This window comes from Mobula hypostoma, chromosome 19 (genome assembly GCF_963921235.1).
Source record: "Mobula hypostoma chromosome 19, sMobHyp1.1, whole genome shotgun sequence".
In the NCBI taxonomy this organism is placed as follows: domain Eukaryota; kingdom Metazoa; phylum Chordata; class Chondrichthyes; order Myliobatiformes; family Myliobatidae; genus Mobula; species Mobula hypostoma.
This window is the reverse complement of record NC_086115.1, coordinates 1,614,477-1,633,012: the sequence shown is the minus strand read 5'-3', so window position 1 is coordinate 1,633,012 and position 18,536 is coordinate 1,614,477. Positions and strand designations below refer to the sequence as shown.

The 18,536-nt window shown below is 41.6% G+C and overlaps 1 protein-coding gene across 3 annotated transcripts in view; it reads left to right on the top strand.

Moving 5' to 3' along the window:
- Positions 1-13,171: 13,171 nt before the first annotated feature.
- shoc2 (SHOC2 leucine rich repeat scaffold protein) overlaps positions 13,172-18,536 on the top strand; it is a 130,692-nt gene continuing 125,327 nt past the window's right edge. For all 3 annotated transcript variants that reach the window (XM_063071227.1, XM_063071228.1, XM_063071229.1), the window contains exon 1: positions 13,172-13,522. The gene's annotated coding sequence lies outside the window, so the exon portion shown is untranslated. The remainder of the gene's footprint in view (positions 13,523-18,536) is intronic.

Here is an 18,536-nt window from a genome sequence, read left to right as displayed (position 1 = left end):
TTGAAGTCTATCCACACTTGTCCCATTTGTCCTTATTAGGCCTGTATTCCTCTACATCTTTCCTATCTGAGTTCCAGTCCAAAACCTTTTAAACTTTATCTGCCTCCTCTGACAGCACATTTTAGATATTCACCACCTCAGCATGATGCAGGTAATTGTCTTTTGGCAGATTAGGTACGCATGGCTTCCAGTAGACCAATGCCATTGTCCTCTCCTCATTCCCACCATCAACTCATCATTTTTATTATTTTACCACTCACCTAGGCTAAAGGATAATTGATGGTAGCCAATTAACTTTCCACCACATCCTTGGAATGAGAGAGCACTCAGCAGAAATCCATCTTGTCACAGGAGGAACATGCAACTCCACAAGGAAAGAGCACCCATGATCAAGGTTGAACCAGAAACCCTGTGGGCCATGAGGAAGCAGCACCACTGTGCATGTCAGAAGTGTTTTGGAATTGGAGATGGGTAAGAAATTAACTATTGAGATATTTTCCCATGAAATAATAGCCTGTTGAAAATCCACATCTTTCTTTTGTGTGTTTTTTTATATTAACCAGGAATCACAGTGATTTGCAAATTGCAAAAATTAATGAAAAATCACCATTCTTAAAATTTAAAAGGAACAATTTAGGAACGGTTCCTAGACGCAACTGGAACGTTGTGCTTTCACAGTTTGGATTTCCTCCATTGGACCTTTGTGTACTAATGTTTTTTTCACCAATGAACCCAGTGGAACGTTCTACTTGCAGTTTAACCTACAAAATCCAAGTCACTACTTGCTTTTACTTGCACAGGTTTACAATCAGGGAAGTCCCTGAATTGTTGGCCTCTCTGGATCATTGCCAGCCCTCTTTTTTTAAACAGTTGATTATCTTTTGCTAAATTGGCATATATGAGCCAGATTATGGTATCATTTTATTTTATAAGTTCCAGTAGCACTGCATACAATACATTTCCCATGAACCCATCGTAAAGACATTTGACATTCTGAAGTGCTTACTGAAATGCATGTTTCTAAGTAAGTTTATAGTTTGTAGTCATTTTAAAGTGCAGAATTTCCAACTGTGATAGTAAGCAATGGATTTACAGAGGAACACCCATAAAAGTTGCTGGTGAATGCAGCAGGCCAGGCAGCATCTCTAGGAAGAGGTACAGTCGACGTTTCGGGCCGAGACCCTTCGTCAGGACTAACTGAAAGAAGAGCTAGTAAGGGAAGTTTAAAACGTTTTTAGATTTACAGAGGAACCATTCTCAGTGATTACTTAAAACTATTTATAGCATATGGTGTCATAAAAGCTGTAACAGGCCCTAACATTTAGCTCAATCTTTCTTGTTACTGTCCTGATGATGTGTCTTAGCCCAAAACGTGACAGTTTATTCTTCTCCATAGAGGCTGCCTGACCTGCTGAGTTCCTGCAGCATTTTGTGTGTCTTGCTCTGGATTTCCAGCATCTGCAGAAGTTCTAGTGTTTATGATTTGCTGTTGTTACAATCTCACTTTTAACAAACCTCCCATGGAAGTGGAATCTAACAGGAAACTATTCCGCCTACAGCAACTACAGTACAGAACTGAAGTTACCAAAACCTCAGCAGAGCTGCAACATTCAGATAATGTGTGCATATGCAAATGCTCAAAGGTGAACTCTAAGTCACTGTTGACTCCTTTACCGAAGCAAATGGTAAGATCAGTTGTACACTCAACAAATGCAGAACTAATGTTCTCTATCAACCTGTCCTGCTCCATTACTCTAAAAAAGTAATATGAGAACCTTGAACATATTTGGGGAGGTGGGGGGGGGGGTTAACATCTTGGTAGAAGCAGCCATCAGCGATGAAGTTCACCATTCTGGGTATATTTAGTACCTGTCAGCCAACTCCACTTGGTGTTTCTGTGACCTGGATTACTTACAGGCTTCTCAAGTCATGGGGAAAAACAGTACCACCAACATTGTCTCTACAAAGTTCTCCAAATGAACTGGAGGGTCAAGTGAGCCAAGGTCAATGGCTCTCCCAGGCTAATATCACCCCTAGTATTGAGGCTCTACCTACCCCAGTCAGCTAGCTGGCTCTCTGCACGGAAGCTGCCTGACCTTTTGAATATTTCCAATGTATTTTGCTTTTAAGGGTTTCTTGCTTAACCCCCTGCTATCATTTTTTGCAACCATATATTATCTAAAATTATGTTCATTTTTACACCCAGGCCTCATTGTTCACAAGCCTGACACCAGCTTCTGGAAACAGGCACTCTTATTTCAAAATCTGGGATTGGGAAGAAAATACCAGGTGACCAGACGAAAAGAAAATCAGGAATATGCTCAAAGCCTCTTTGAAGAAAGTACGCAAAGATCATTGGGAACGATATTGAGAACCTTGAAGATGGAATGTGCTGAGGGTTGGAAGGAGCAGTTCAAAGTCCAAAGTACTTTTATTATCAAAGTACATATACGTCACCATATACTAACCTGAAATTCATTTTCTTGTGGCTATTCACAATAAATACAATAGAATCAACGAAAAACTACACACAAACAAATATGGACAAACAACCAATATGTAAAAGAAAACAAATTGTGCAAATACAAAAAGCAAAACAAAATAATAATAAAAATAGACGTTTAAGTAATCAATAATATTGAGATAAGAGTTGTAGAATCCTTGAAAGTGAGTCCACAGGTTGTGGAATTCAGCTTAGTGCTAGGGTAAGTCACCTCATATACTAACCCCTGCCCACCATTAGCCACTATCTGTCCCATCTCCAGAAGAATCTACACTTCCCACTTTGTCCTCATTAGCCACCTTGGAATCATAGAACTGGAATGGAAGGAAGTTATCTTTGATTATTTTCTTAAGAAAAGGAGGAGAAATGGGAAGAACAAAAAGAGGAGTATTTGCCAATAGTCATGCTCAGAATTTCTAATGTCTCCATCAACAGACAGAATACTAAGCAGTACAGTTTCCATCCTCTAATATGCCCTTGGTCGCCACATGCTTGGGCAAGTCAGTCTCACAGGACCTTGACAAGCGTAACAAGAATTATGGTTAAGTAGCTTCACCAAAGGATTGTTGAACGTATCTCACATATCCTTTCAGGCTACTAGTAAGATCCCTGAAACTTTGATATTATTGTCGAGCAGCAACTGGAAGATTGGAAACATTAATGTTTCCTGAATTTCCATGGCACGTTTGAAATTTTATTCATCAGGGCATTGTTTACTGATGACATCCTTAGCAGATAACAATGGTTAGAAAAGCTTAAAGAGCTGATCCAAATCAATTGTTCTTTTCTTATTTCTTTGCAATGGTAGTTTTAAATCTACATTTTATACATCATATTGATGAAAATGTGAGTTATACGAGAGACAGCTTAACAGAAGTTTTAACTATTACCTGTGGATTGTAAGATTGTAGCAGAAACTGTGTTTTTGTGCTTTACCAGTTAGAGACGAAAACCCTGAAGAATCTGTAACCGAGATTTACCCAAACTGAGAGGTTGTATCCTTCAGGAAATATTGAACAGACAGGAGTTCTTTTCTGTAAAAAAAAAGAGCAGACCAAGGGGTGACCATATAATGGTCTTTAAGAATTGCCAGGGTAGTGTGGAAAACTTGTTTTCAATTAGGGCCACGAATATGGGGTGATCACTAATAGTGTGAAATAGACTTAAACCAAAGAGTGAGTAGAATGTCTCAATGTATATTTGAGGTTAAGAGCAGAGATCAGTTTAAAAGGAAGCTTGACCTAATTTCTCTTTGCACGGATACTGCCTAACCTTCAGGTTATTTCAGCAGATTTTTGCTTTTAAAGATTTCTTGCAGATAGATTGCTTAACTCTCTGCCATCATATATTGCAAACCATATTTTATCTAAAACTATGTTTATACTTTTCTGATGCCCTCCCTTTGCTATTCTAAATTCTTAAGTTTAATATTTTCATGTTTACATTTAAATATCTCGTCCTTTCCTCTTTTTGTAAGAATATATAGACAAAGCAGGAAGGCCTAGAGTCCTTTCAGCATACTCTGTCCTCATTAAGGTCACAACTGATCCTGTGCCTTGGGGAAAAATACTGGCACATCTGATGGAGCTGCTGCCTGAGATCCCATCCTGAATTCGGGTGCCGTCTGTGGGATTTGCACATTCTTCATGAGACCATGAAGTTTCCTCAGGATGTTCCAGATCCCTCCCATGGGCAGGTTGATAGGTTAATTGGCTGATGTAAAATTAACCAATTTGTTTGTCAGAATCCTGGGAATTGGCATGGACTCAATAGCTGAAGAATCTGTCTCCATTTTTAATCTCACTAAATCCACCTCACATTCTGATTGTAGCATTAGATGATTCTCCAATGATTCATCCATTTCCACCTTGAGAATATTGTCAACAGCTAAGCATTCACACCTCTGTGAAATTGAAAATTCAATGAGAGGTCTTGACAAAATGCAAACTTGTGATTCCTACTTTGTAACCATAACTTTAAAGTTCCTGGCCCTGCAGGTCAGAGGAATAGTTTAAATATCATTTAACAAATTAGAGCAAATCTAATCCAAACCATTTAAAAGCAAAAAGTGTAGATCCTGGAATAAAAACAGGAAATGTAGGAGATGCTCAGCAGGTGAGGTAGCATTCCATCTTCCTCTTTCCAACTCCACAGAATGAGCATGCACTTCCACTTCAACTGGCAGGATCACAATTCAAATGAAACTTCACATATTTAAAGAAAAAAAAGATGGGTTACTGTCCAAGAATTATTAGAATGCAGCTATGAGTTTAGTTTTTGCAATTGGTCTATGATGTTGACACTTCTGGAAGCTTTAAAAGCAAGACAAAAACAACATATTGAGAATTCTGTAATAAGAAAACAATTTCTACAGCTGGCAGAGCCTTGAAGAGTGAAATATATAAACAACTGATAATTTGCAACTTTTGTTTCTCAAAAGTAGTGAAAACCAACATTCTAAACTTTTGGAGTAACCAAACATTGCACTTTAAAGGATAGGCCTGACATTATAAAAGAAGAATGCTTTATTAATTTAGAAAATCTATATCTGATTAGGCCAAATTTCAGTCCCAGAAGCAAATCATGTATGGATAGTAATAGTACATATAAATCAGGAAGGGATAAAAACAGCTACTCAAAAAATATTACAATTTGCTAAAATAAAATAGATCATAATCTAAAATATACATTTAATAAATAAGTGTGGAAAATCACCAAATTGCACAATGTATGTTGCTGATATTATTTATTTATTGATATACGGTGTGGTATAAGCACTTCTGACCCTCCAAGCTGCACTGCCCAGTAACCCCTGATTTTAATCATGGGACAATTTATAGTGACAAACTAACCTACCAACCATTACGTCTTTGGACTGTGGAAGGAAACTGGAGCACTTGGAGGAGACTGGGGGGAATGTACAAACTCCTTACAGGTATCTGCAGGATTTGAACCCAGTTTGCTAGAACTGTAAAGCATTGTGCTAATCATTACGCTATCATACCGCCCCAAAAACTGATTCTGGAATATTTTCATTTGATAATTTGTTTGTTTAGCATGGCAACTCAAACGCCATCTACAAAATTCACTGATGACATGTTGACACAACTGTTGGTAACACCTCAGATGGTGATGAAGATGCTTACAGGAGTGAGATAGATCACAAGATGGCAGTGTGCATGGTCACAGCAGCATCTCCAGCTCCAATCAATGGTGAAACTTTTCATCCTGTTCATAACTTCTATGACTGAAAATCACTGCTGATCATAAAGCATACTAAAATCTGCAACACACACAAAATGCTGGAGGGACTCAGAAGGCCAGGCAGCAGCTATGGAAAAAGTGCAGTCAACGTTTCGGGCCAAGACCCTTTGGCAGGACTCAAATCTGCAAGTCTACCTCCTAGTGAGATGGATAATGATGACGCTGTGCAGTTACGGCCATTAATGCCTAATTACCATTGAGGATAAGCATTACGGCCACACAGTTACATGGAGTAGATCATCACTCTGCACCATGGCCAACTACATCTTGGGGTGCACGAGAACACAGGAACATGGTAAGTGTGCCAGTATTTGAACAAGACCCGCAGGCCCACACTCCCGGTGACTCTACTTGCTAACATCTGATCGCTAGAAAATAAGCTGGATTACATGCATCTGCATGTGAACCATCGGGAGATGAGGGACTGCTGTACACTCATCCTGATAGAAACAATGTTCCAGGACACCACTGTAGACTCAGCCATCCAGCTAGACAGTCTAATCCCCTTTCAGGTGGACAGAAATGCTGTAGGACCCATGGAGGAGGTCCGTGTGTCTATGTCAATGAGAACTGGTGTTTGAACTGGATAGTAACGGCCCATTGCTCACCATATATGAAGATCTTAATGGTGAATTGCAGGCCCTTCTACTTACTGAGGGAATTCACTGCCATTCTGATTGTTGCTATTTACATTCCCCCTGTGTGAATGCTGGGAAGCTTTGCCGGAGCTCTACTGCGCTATCTGCAATCTCCAAGTCACTCATTCTGATGGTTTCTTTATTGTTGGCGGTGACTTCAATCATGCCAAGCTAAAAACAGTCGGCCAAAGTTCTACCAACATGTCAACTTTGCAACCAGAGGAGAGAATATATTAGACCTGGTCTAAATCAAGGCTGTGGAGCCGGCAAAGCTGCACCCTGCCCTCATCCTGGATACATCAATTTTGCTAGTCCCTGTAGACAGACCACTGGTTAAACAAGTCAAACCACGGAGGTCGGGTCCTGGGCAGAATGTGCCACCTCGGCACTGCAGGACTGTCCCAACAGCACGAACTGGAGCTTATTCAGGGAGCTGGTGAAGTACGATCATCACATCAACACTGATGAATGTGCGGCATCAGTGACTGGCTGTATAGGAAAATGCATTAAGGGTGCTACTGTGATTAAGCACTGGACTGAACTAAGCACTAAGGAGTTGGTGGTAGACCTGAGGAGAGCTAAGGTACCGGTCACCCCTGTTTCCATCCAGGGGGTCAGGGTGGACATGGTGGAGGATTACAAATACCTGGGGATACGAATTGATAATAAACTGGACTGGTCAAAGAACACTGAGGCTGTCTACAAGAAGGGTCAGAGCCATCTCTATTTCCTGAGGAGACTGAGGTCCTTTAACATCTGCCGGACGATGCTGAGGATGTTCTACGAGTCTGTGGTGGCCAGTGCTATCATGTTTGCTGTTGTGTGCTGGGGCAGCAGGCTGAGGGTAGCATACACCAACAGAATCAACAAACTCATTCGTAAGGCCAGTGACGTGGTGGGGATGGAACTGGACTCTCTGACGGTGGTGTCTGAAAAGAGGATGCTGTCTAAGTTGCATGCCATCTTGGACAATGTCTCCCATCCACTACATAATGTACTGGGTGGGCACAGGAGTACATTCAGCCAGAGATTCATTCCTCCAAGATGCAACACAGAGCGTCATAGGAAGTCATTCCTGCCTGTGGCCATCAAACTTTACAACTCCTCCTTTGGAGGGTCAGACACCCTGAGCCAATAGGCTGGTCCTGAACTTATTTCCTGGCATAACTTACATATTACTATTTAACTATTTATGGTTTTATTACTATTTATTATTTATGGAGCAACTGTAACGAAAACCAATTTCCCCCGGGATCAATAAAGTATGACTATGACCACTATGACTGCCAGTGCAAATCAGGGAACATGGCTGACTGCAGAGGTTTGTGCAGTGCTTAGGGATCAGGATGCTGCCTGCAGGTCGGGGGATAAGACAACTGTGAGGTTAGCAAGAGCTGTGCTCTTCCATGCCATCAGGAAGGCAAAACGACGGTACTCAAAGAAAATTCACAGATACCTTTGTCACACCAGGAACACATGGTGCATGTATCAAGGTATAAAAACTATAACAGATTACAAGTCCAGCCTGTATGCCTCCCTTTCTGATAGGCTGAATGCTTTCTATGCACGATTTGATGCAATGAATGACGTGACATCAAAGAAAACACCCTCTCCCCCTGAGGGCACCCTGCCTGATCGCAGTACCCTAGTCGAGGTAAACCCTTGTAAACTAGGGAGCCAGATAGCCTATCTGGTCTGGACAACCTACGTGGCCCAGCCAACAGAGTTCCTAATGCAAACACAAGGAAATCTGCAGATGCTGGAATTTCACATAAAAGTTGCTGGGGGAATGCAGCAGGCCAGGCAGCATCTCTAGGAAGAGGTACAGTCGATGTTTCGGGCCGAGACCCTTCGTCAGGACTAACTGAAAGAAGAGCTACTTTATACTTTACACTTTATTGTCGCCAAACAATTGATACTAGAACGTACAATCATCACAGCAATATTTGATTCTGTGCTTCCCGCTCCCTGGATTACAAATTGATAGTAAATATTAAAAATTTAAATTATAAATCATAAATAGAAAATAGAAAATGGAAAGTAAGGTAGTGCAAAAAAACCGAGAGGCAGGTCCGGATATTTGGAGAGTACGGCCCAGATCCGGGTCAGGATCCGTTCAGCAGTCTTATCACAGTTGGAAAGAAGCTGTTCCCAAATCTAGCCGTATGAGTCTTCAAGCTCCTGAGCCTTCTCCCAGAGGGAAGAGGGACGAAAAGTGTGTTGACTGGGTGGGTCGTGTCCTTGATTATCCTGGCAGCACTGCTCCGACAGCGTGCGGTGTAAAGTGAGTCCAAAGTCGGAAGATTGGTTTGTGTGATGTGCTGCGCCGTGTTCACGATCTTCTGCAGCTTCTTCCGGTCTTGGACAGGACAACTTCCATACCAGGTTGTGATGCACCCTAGAAGAATGCTTTCTATGGTGCATCTATAAAATTAGTGAGGGTTTTAGGGGACAGGCCAAATTTCTTTAGTTTTCTCAGGAAGTAAAGGCGCTGGTGGGCCTTCTTGGCAGTGGACTCTGCTTGGTTGGACCAAGTCAGGTCATTTGTGATATTGACCCCAAGGAACTTAAAGCTTTTGACCTGTTCTACTTGCGCACCACCGATGTAAATTGGGTCGTGCGGTCCGCTACTCCTTCTGAAGTCAACAACCAATTCCTTCGTCTTGCTGACGTTGAGGAATAGGTTATTGTCTTCGCTGCATGTCACCGGGTTCTTAATTTCCTCTCTGTACTGAAACTCATCATTACCTGAGATATGGTAAGAGATTTGAAAGTGGGACAGGGAGGGGGAGATCCGAAAAAATAGGAGAAGACAGGAGGGGGAGGGATGGAGCCAAGAGCTGGACAGTTGATTGGCAATAGGGATATGAGAGGATCATGGGACAGGAGGCCTAGGCAGAAAGAAAAGGGGGAGGGGGGGAAAAAACCAGAGGATGGGCAAGGAGTATAGTGAGAGGGACAGAGGGAGAAAATGGAGAGAGAGAAAAAGAATGTGTGTATATAAATAAATAAATAGCAGATGGGATACGAGGGGGAGGTGGGGCATTAGCGGAAGTTAGAGAAGTCAATGTTCATGCCGTCAGGTTAGAGGCTACCCAGACGGAATACAAGGTGGTGTTCCTCCAACCTGAGTGTGGCTTCATCTTGACAGTAGAGGAGGCCATGGATAGACATATCAGAATGGGAATGGGACGTGGAATTAAAATGTGTGGCCACTTGGAGATCCTGCTTTCTTTGGATCTCCCAGTGGCCACACATTTTAATTCCACGTCCCACTCTGTAACCAGTTACAGACTTCTTGACGGTAAGTCCCTTGAAGTCCAAGTTAACAGCAACAGCTGAAGCTCCGTTATGATGAGCACTGGTGCCCCCAGGGTTGTGTGCTCAGTCCATGGCTGTTCGTGCTGACTCTCAACTGCACTGCCAGATTCAACTCAAACCACCTCATCAAGTTTTCTGATGATACAACAGTGGATGGCCTCATTGGCAAAAATGATAAATCGGCGTACAGAGAGAAGGTAAAGAGGCTTGTCAAATCATGTGAGAACAACAACCTGAGTCTCAGCGTGGAAAGACAAAAGAGATGATTGTGGACTTCAGGAAGGCACAGGTTGACCACTCTCCATTGCACATCGATGACTCTGTTGTAGAGAAAGGCAACAGCACAAAGTTCCTTGCTGTGCACATAATGGACGATATAACCTGAACCCACAACACCTCCTCATTTGTCAAGAAGACACAGCAGCATTGACATTTTTTTGAGGAGATTGGGGCATGCACGGCTCCTTGCTCCCAATCTAAAAATTTTCTACAGGAACACCATCGTTGTGTGGTACAGAAGCTGCAAATCATCGGATCACAAGACCCTAAAGAGGACCATAAAAACTGCTGCAAGGATCTCTGGCATGTCCCATTCCCCTATTTCCAACATTTACCAGGAGTATTATGTACGAAAGGCCCGAAGAGTTCTCAGAAATCCCTACCACCCATCCCACAATCTCATTGACCCACTATGATCAGGAAGGAGGTACAGGAGCATCAGGACTAGGATTGCCAGACTGGGTACAGCTTCTTCACCCAGAGACTAATGAATACCCTGCCACCTTCCAGATCTGGTCACTAGAACAGTGAGCAGCACATTTCACATGCATTTTGAATTATATTTTATTAACTTATTTAGTTTTATGTGTTGTGTGATATATGTTTTGTGGGTGCACTATGGTCTCCATTGTTTTGTTTGATTGTGTACATATACAATCAGCTGACAATAAACTTGAGCAATTGTTTGAGTGGTATTGCAACAACAACCTTACATTCAATGTCAGTAAGACTAAGGAACTGATTGTGGACTTCAAGAGTACGAGGTCGGAAGAACACACACTGGTCCTCATTGAGAACTCAGCAGTAGAACAGATGAGCAGCTTCAAGTTACTGGGTGTTATCATCTCAAAGGATCAACACATTGATGCAATCATGAAGAAGTCATGCCAGTGGCTCTGCTTTATTAGGAGTTTTGGGAGATTTGATATGTCACCAAAGAGATTTACACATTTATATAGATTTATAGTGGAGAGCCTTGTGACTGTTGTGGAGGCTCCGGTTCAGAGGATCACGATATTACAGAAAGTTGTAGACCCAGCCAGCTCCATCACAGCCACCACCTTCTCACCATCAAGGACATCTTCAAGAGGCAGCACCCAAAGAATGTGTTATTAAGAACCTTGGTATTCAATCTTGCTCTATTTATTATTGTAATTTATAGCTGTTTATGTCTTTATACTGAACTTCTGCTGCAAAACAATGTCATATGTCAGTGGCAATTTGATTCTGATTTAGTAAGAACTACAATGATGTATTTTCTAGATTTGAAATTAAAATTATTCATTTGTCTGAATCAGAAGGTTTATAGGAGTTCCTGCAGCTTTCTTTTTGTCTTTTGAATGGAGATTTCTCCAGATGGCAGACTGTAATGCCAAGATATCTCTAGCAACAACCTTTAAGAACAAGGAACTGAAGAAATAGGAGAAGACAATATTCTACCATATTCTCCATGAGATCATGGCTGTTTATCTCATCCTTTTTCCTGTCTGATTCCCATAAATCTTGATTCCCTGAACATCAAAAATGTGTTGAATGATTGATCATTTACAAACCTTTCATTTTGCAAATTCGGAACATTTACAGATCTATGAATGAATTGGTATGCATATTAAAACTAAGCATTAATCATTTTACAAAGGTCAATTAGCCTAGCAACCAGCACATTTTAGGCATATTGGAGAAGATATGAGTACTTGGGCAGAAGATATGGCATTTGAGCCTAGGTCACTAGAGCTATGGAGCAAGCTGGGTCTAAATTGTGAAGCAACCACCTTTACAGCATAGCATGGTATCTGAGATTGCTTTCTCTAGATCAAAGGGGGCTGGGTGACTTTTTAAAGAGGTGTATAAGATTATCAGTACATATATAGGATAGTTAGTCGCGATCTGTTTACCAGGGAAAGGAGTCTAAAACTAAAGGGCATAAATTTAAAAGGAGAAGGGATGGGAATCTGAGGGACACGTTTTTCACACAGGGTGGCAATTGTATGGCACCAGCTACCAGAGGAAAGGGTAGAGGTAGCTACAATTGCAAATTTCAAAGACATTCGGGCAGGTATGTAGATAGGAAATGGCAATAGACAATAGGTGCAGGAGTAGGCCATTCAGCCCTTCGAGCCAGCACCGCCATTCACTGTGATCATGGCTGATCATCCACAATCAGTACCCTTTTCCTGCCTTCTCCCCATATCCCTTAACTCCGCTATCTTTAAGAGCTCTATCTAACTCTTTCTTGAAAGAATCCAGAGAATTGGCCTCCACTGCTTTCTGAGGCAGAGCATTCCACAGAACCACAACCCTCTATGTGAAAAAGTTTTTCCTCAACTCCGTTCTAAATGGTCTACCCCTTATTCTTAAACAACAGGAATTCTGCAGATGCTGGAAATTCAAGCAACACACATCAAAGTCGCTGGTGAACACAGCAGGCCAGACAGCATCTATAGGAAGAGGCGCAGTCGACGTTTCAGGCCGAGACCCTTCGTCAGGACTCGAAAAGTTGAAGAGCCGAAGAAATCACAGATGGGGAGCAGTGAGAGATGGTTTCACTGAACTCCCGTCGAAGAGAGGATCTAAACTTCTTCGGTGTAGGCATCACCGGAAGAGGCTTCGCAGTAGTGAATTTAAACGCAAACAACAGGAATTCTGCAGATGCTGGAAATTCAAGCAACACACATCAAAGTTGCTGGTGAACGCAGCAGGCCAGACAGCATCTATAGGAAGAGGCGCAGTCGACGTTTCAGGCCGAGACCCTTCGTCAGGACTTGTCAGAAACGTCGACTGCGCCTCTTCCTATAGATGCTGTCTGGCCTGCTGCGTTCACCAGCAACTTTGATGTGTGTCCCTTATTCTTAAAATGGCTTGAGGAATACAGGCAATTCTTAAGTGGGCAGCTTGGTTAGCTTGGATGAGTTGGATCGAAATTTCAAAAAAAGGCAATACCTTTTCAAGGATAATTAACGATGGGTAATACATACTTGACGTTCACTAAAATAATTTAAAAACTACACCACTTCATTGTCTATCTATCACTGTGATAGATCGTGCACGTCAGCCCATGAAGTTCTCCAACGCGCGATCCCGACAGGCGCGCTTTCGAAGGAGCGAGCCCAGGCTCGCTACGCGATGACCTAATCGGTACGGTGACGCAATCGCGTCGGTACGGGGGAGAAGGGCTGGTGCCTGGGAGGCGCAGCGTCTCCCTGAGCTCAGTCAGTGTGAGTGTTGGCGGAGGGCTGGTAGAGCAGTGCCTGACTCAGGCTTGAGTTATATATATAAAAAAAATACACGCGTCTTCTGCTTACAGGCGGCCGCCGAACTCGGAGGTTTTCGGGGGCCGACCGGCAGCAGCAGGCGAGAGGGAGCTGGGTGGCAGCTGTGGGAGACTGACTGGGCCGTTGTTGCCCTACGGCTGACCGGGTTGTCAGTGGGCCTGGGCCTTCGGGGAGACCGAGCGGCCGAGAAGGACGGGATAGAAACGCGTTGCCCCGGGAGAGGCTCGCCACTCACTCAGGCACAGGTAAAGGTAGCGGGTGCACCCAGTGCGGCTGGCCAGCTGGTTGGGATGGGCGTTGTTTGGTGTGAGGGCGAGTTTCTGTTGTGGGAACCGATAAAAGCGGAAATGCACATTGTTGTAATATACATTTGTTTTAAAATACGCTTGATTTCCCTTTTCGTGTCAAGTCGGCGCAGATTCGGCATGTCCTGAGGTGACTCGGTTGGCAGGGCTTTTTAAGGTGTTTATTCAGCAGCAAAAGGAAAAGGGGCGGGGAAGAAAGAAATAAGACTCCTTCCCAACCCTGGACGACGAACGAAGTGACTATTTTTGAAGACTGAATTTTAAGTCTGATAACCGTTTTTATAAATAATAAGACTTATGAAAGTATTAATATGTAAGCATTGATTAAGAGTGATGCCTACAAGCTGTGTTTGATTGTGGAGGGAGTTAGGATTTTTAGGTAGTTTTTTTGTTTTATACTAGAGAGCAAAGTTGATTCATTTTGTATACCTCAACATACTGAAGGCACTGCAAATTGTGCCACATTTCTTATATTTAAATGTGTGACTAATATCTTGGTACAGCTGTAGACTTGGATCGATAGAAGAAATGTTGACTGTTTTGTCATATCTTCTGAAGTGTTTGCAAGTGAAGTGTTTATTTCTATACAATTGTCAAGTTGTAGCAGACTGGCAGCAAAGTGGTACTAATTCTGTAAAATTATTTTAATGACATGTAATAAGGCAGATTCAGATGTAGTCTGTAACACCAAACCATTTGTGCTTTAAGATGTTTGCTGCATTTGGAAGCCATAATGTTATAGCTGAATCTGTCCTTGTTTAGTACATCATAGCAATATTGGAAAATAAACTCCTGGTGGTGGCTTTCAAAAAAATGTTTTAGGATCTACAGTAGCAAAGTAAATCATGCTGACTGATTGAAGTAATAGTAAATATGGGATCAATACAGGTAAGGCAGCACAGCATTGTGTAGAGAGAATGGTGTTAAGTGTCATCTCAAATTTTTTATTATAATTTTGAAGAGGCATCTGCTCCTTTCTGTAGAGATATTATCCAATCTGTGAGTGTTTTCAGTGTTCCCATTTTGGAGGACTAATTGCGGGAATGCAGGTGATCCTAAATAATTTTGCATGATCTCAGTGCATTCAAGAACAAAATGAGCTATGTGTGAGCCTTGGGCTTGGGACACAAAAGTTTAGGGCTATTTAGTTTAGGTCTGTTTCTGTGCTGTCTGGTCATGTGTCACACTGCCCAGCAATCCACATATTTAACTCTAGCGTAATCACAGGGCAATTTATAATGACCAGTTAAACTAACTGGTACGTCTTTGGACTGTGGGAGGAAACCGGAGCACCTGGAGGAAGCTCACGCATTTCATAGGGAGAATGTACAAACTCATTAAGGATGGCACCGGAATTGAACTCCGAATACCGGAATGCCTCGAACTGTAATGGAGCCACGCTTATCGCCGGACTACAGAAAACCTTTACCATGCCAAACATTGACCTTGTCATCTATAACTTTGGATTGACATCATCACCTTGAACAAAATTTAATGTGCATATCACCAATTTTACACCATTGGTACTCCTGTTTTCGCAACAGTCCCCACTAGCATGTATGGCTCTTTCATGCTTTATTTTAAGCAACTTGTCTTTTTTCCACTCTTTTCCTATCCTTTCACAGACCTCTTCCTCATCTCTATTTTTTTGATTGCTATATTCCAATCTTTCAACCTTTTCATTGTGATTTCAATCTCAATTTACCTTGTTCTTTCTGTTCTGGTTTCATTGCTTCTGGTACCTCCAGTATTCATATTCATAAATAGTTCAGTTAGGTCAAATTAAGTAGTCTTTATGCTACCATTGTCTCAATTAGTTTCAATTTCTTCCTTGTATTCCTCATCTCTCACCTCTGCCAGTCTATCTTCAAAACTTTTGTAGCCTCTGTTGGAAAATAACTCATCCTGAAATCAGTTATCATTTTTTTTAAATGTGTCATCTGCTTTGCCTTCCATTTGCCATGTTATTTATGTTACTGCTGATCTCCATTCACTGCCTTGCCTTTGGTGTCTTCAATGAGATTTTTATTTTACTGTCCTGTTAATTTTGCTGGAATTATCCCCATCTACCCTCTTATTAAATGTAGAGACACTTTAAGCATATTCAGTGCACAAGCAGATTTAACCATCTGTCACCAGATCTGTCTGGTCTACATCACACTCATCATAGCTCTTGCCAAAATTCACTGGATTTCAGGGTCTTTCTCAACATATCTCTTAAAGTTATTGCCAGTAATCCTTGAACAAATTTTTTCTCCCTTTCTTCAACTGCATGTTGGAACTGCTCCAATTAGATTTGTTTCTGCCACAGTACCTGTCCAAAGTGTTAAACAAGATCTTCTATATCTGTGGTTGCAGCATGATGACCATGAGATTTTTTTGAGGAGGTACAAAAGATTGCTGAAGACAGGGATATGGATGTTGCCCATGTGGACTATAGTAAAGTTTTTGACAAGCTCCCATGTAGTAGATTGGACCAGAAGGCACAAGGGATCTGAGGCATATTTGGCTGGGTGATGGGTAGTGGTGGATGTGTGTTTGGAAATCTGTGAAAAATAGTGTTGCAGGGATTGGAGCCAGGATATAAACTTAGTGGGAAATAGATCAGCAGCAATATTAGACAGAGCAGTGGCAGATGGAATTTAGTCTAGGCATGTGTGAGCCTAGCATTTTGGGAAGTCAGATTCCATTAGCACATATAGAAATGATAGCAAGTACTGAGCAAGACCCTCAACTCAGGTTGATTTACAGAGAAAACTAGAGTGCAAGATCATAGATCCCTACAAGTGATGAATATTGAAAAAGACAATTGATATGCTTGCCTTCATAGGCCGAGGCCTGTGTATAGGAGTTGCGATTCACATTGCAGTCTACAAAAATATTGTTTAGATCGTATTGTGCATAATTCTGGTTGCCACTACAAGGACAGTGTAGCAATTAAGAGAGTGTCAGAGATATTCACCAGGATGTTGTCAAGAATGGAGAGATTGCTTAGGCTGTTTTTTTTTCCCTCACTGGAATGCAGTAGGCTGAACAGCACAGTTAGGATAGGTGGCCAGGGTTTCTTTTCCCTCAGGTGGGGAGTCTAGAGGTCACTAGTTTTAAGTGAGTGGAGAAATTTAAAGGACAATGGAGGAATAAGCTTTTCAGAGTATGATGAACATTTGGAACAGCTGTTAGAAGCAGTGGAGGCAGATGCAGTTACAGCATGTGAAAGGCATTTTGGCAGGTACTTGGATAGGAAAAGAACAGAGGGATATGGGCCTAATGCAGGCAAAAGGGATTTATGTAGATTGACATCAACATTAGCATGGATGAAATGCAATGTTAAGGCACAATATTGTGCTAGGTAGTTGTTTTGTTTTGGGATTTATAATCATTGAACTATTTATTATTTTCCACTACTTGCCTTGCCCTTCTGAATGAGATTGTCGGATTCTGTTCCTATTCGTATTGGTAGATTATCTGGATCTACTCTTTCATTTTTCTTTGGAGGCTGCGGATTTTTTTTTTGTTCTGTTGTCGTCTTGAATCTTATCTCAACTGTGCCTAGCTGTTCATTTCCCTGCCATAGAAGGACTGCAGTTACTTTCCAGCATGTTAACTGGTGGACTGGTTATCATTTCTATTTAACAGCCCTTCCTCTCTCACCTCCTCAGGCTTGTTTTGTCAAACTATATTTCAGGGTCATAGTGTCCATTTTGACCAGGACATGGAGGTTTCAAACCCATATGAAGAACATTCACCTCCACATTGTAGCAGTTCTTACCTGGGCATCCATGTTGCTAAAATTGAGACCCCTATATTGTTGCTTTCAGATCCCATTGGTTTCAATTGTTGATGAATTTCCTCTGTGATTTTTAAACCTCTGCTGCTTGTCATTCCACTCAAACCAGCTTATCTCCCATTGCATCTGTTCTTACTGATCTTTGGAGGCAATGAATTGAAATTCTCATCTGTTTGACATGTTCCATGACTTGCTCCTTCCTGTCCCTGAAACTTCCTTCTATCATTGTACTTTGCTGGCTTTTTGGTAGTAATTCCATCAGGCAACCTGATGTCATGCTTTGAAATTCCTTTCCTTTAAAGCTCTGTTTAAAAACCAGCACTTTATCAGTATTTGGCTAACCCTCCAGTGGCCACTTTACCTGTACATTTTTCTGAAATTTCAGCTGTTCATTATATAAAATGATACAAATGTATGCAAACCATTCTATTTAAATCATTGTGAAACTGCTTTTCCACTGTTTGATGTTTGAAAGTTCAATATCTGTACAATAGCCAAAATGATTTGGATGACAGATTCCCAATTAAGAATCTCTTCATTGGCTCCCCATAAGGATGCAGTGAGAGAAAGGTAACTGGGCATCTGATTTTTAGGGAATTGTACAATGAGGTGAAGAAGAAATATTTCATGTATACAGCAAAATGTTAAATAGTTTACTTCATCCTGTATTTGTTATTGCTAACTTTTTGTGACAAGAGATATTTGGGAATCAATCGGAGGTAAATACGATGATTTGCAATAGGTAAGGGATCTTTTGGCTTTGACGCAGAAAAGTGGAAGAATCAAAGTTATTTTTAATTTATTCATTGGCAGGACTGAGACTACTATTTATTGCCCATCCTTAATTGTTCTTGAAAGTTAATGACCCATTGTCTGGGTTAATGGTTCCAGGAGTTGGATCAAATGAAGAAGAAAGCCCGATGGTGCGCAACCTGGAGGAGAATCTGATAATAAATTTCCTTATGAACTTTAAACTTTTTTTGCAGGTGATGGTGTCCTGCACTTTTCCCCTGTGATAGTAATTGAGTTTGTGAGGTGCTGTCAGTATAGTGTAGGCAGAAAACTATGGTGCATTTTGCAGCCACTGTTTGCCAGTGGTGGAGAGAATAAAGCTTTATTGAGGTGGATGGGGTGCATATATCAGGTTACTTTGCCCTGGATGATATC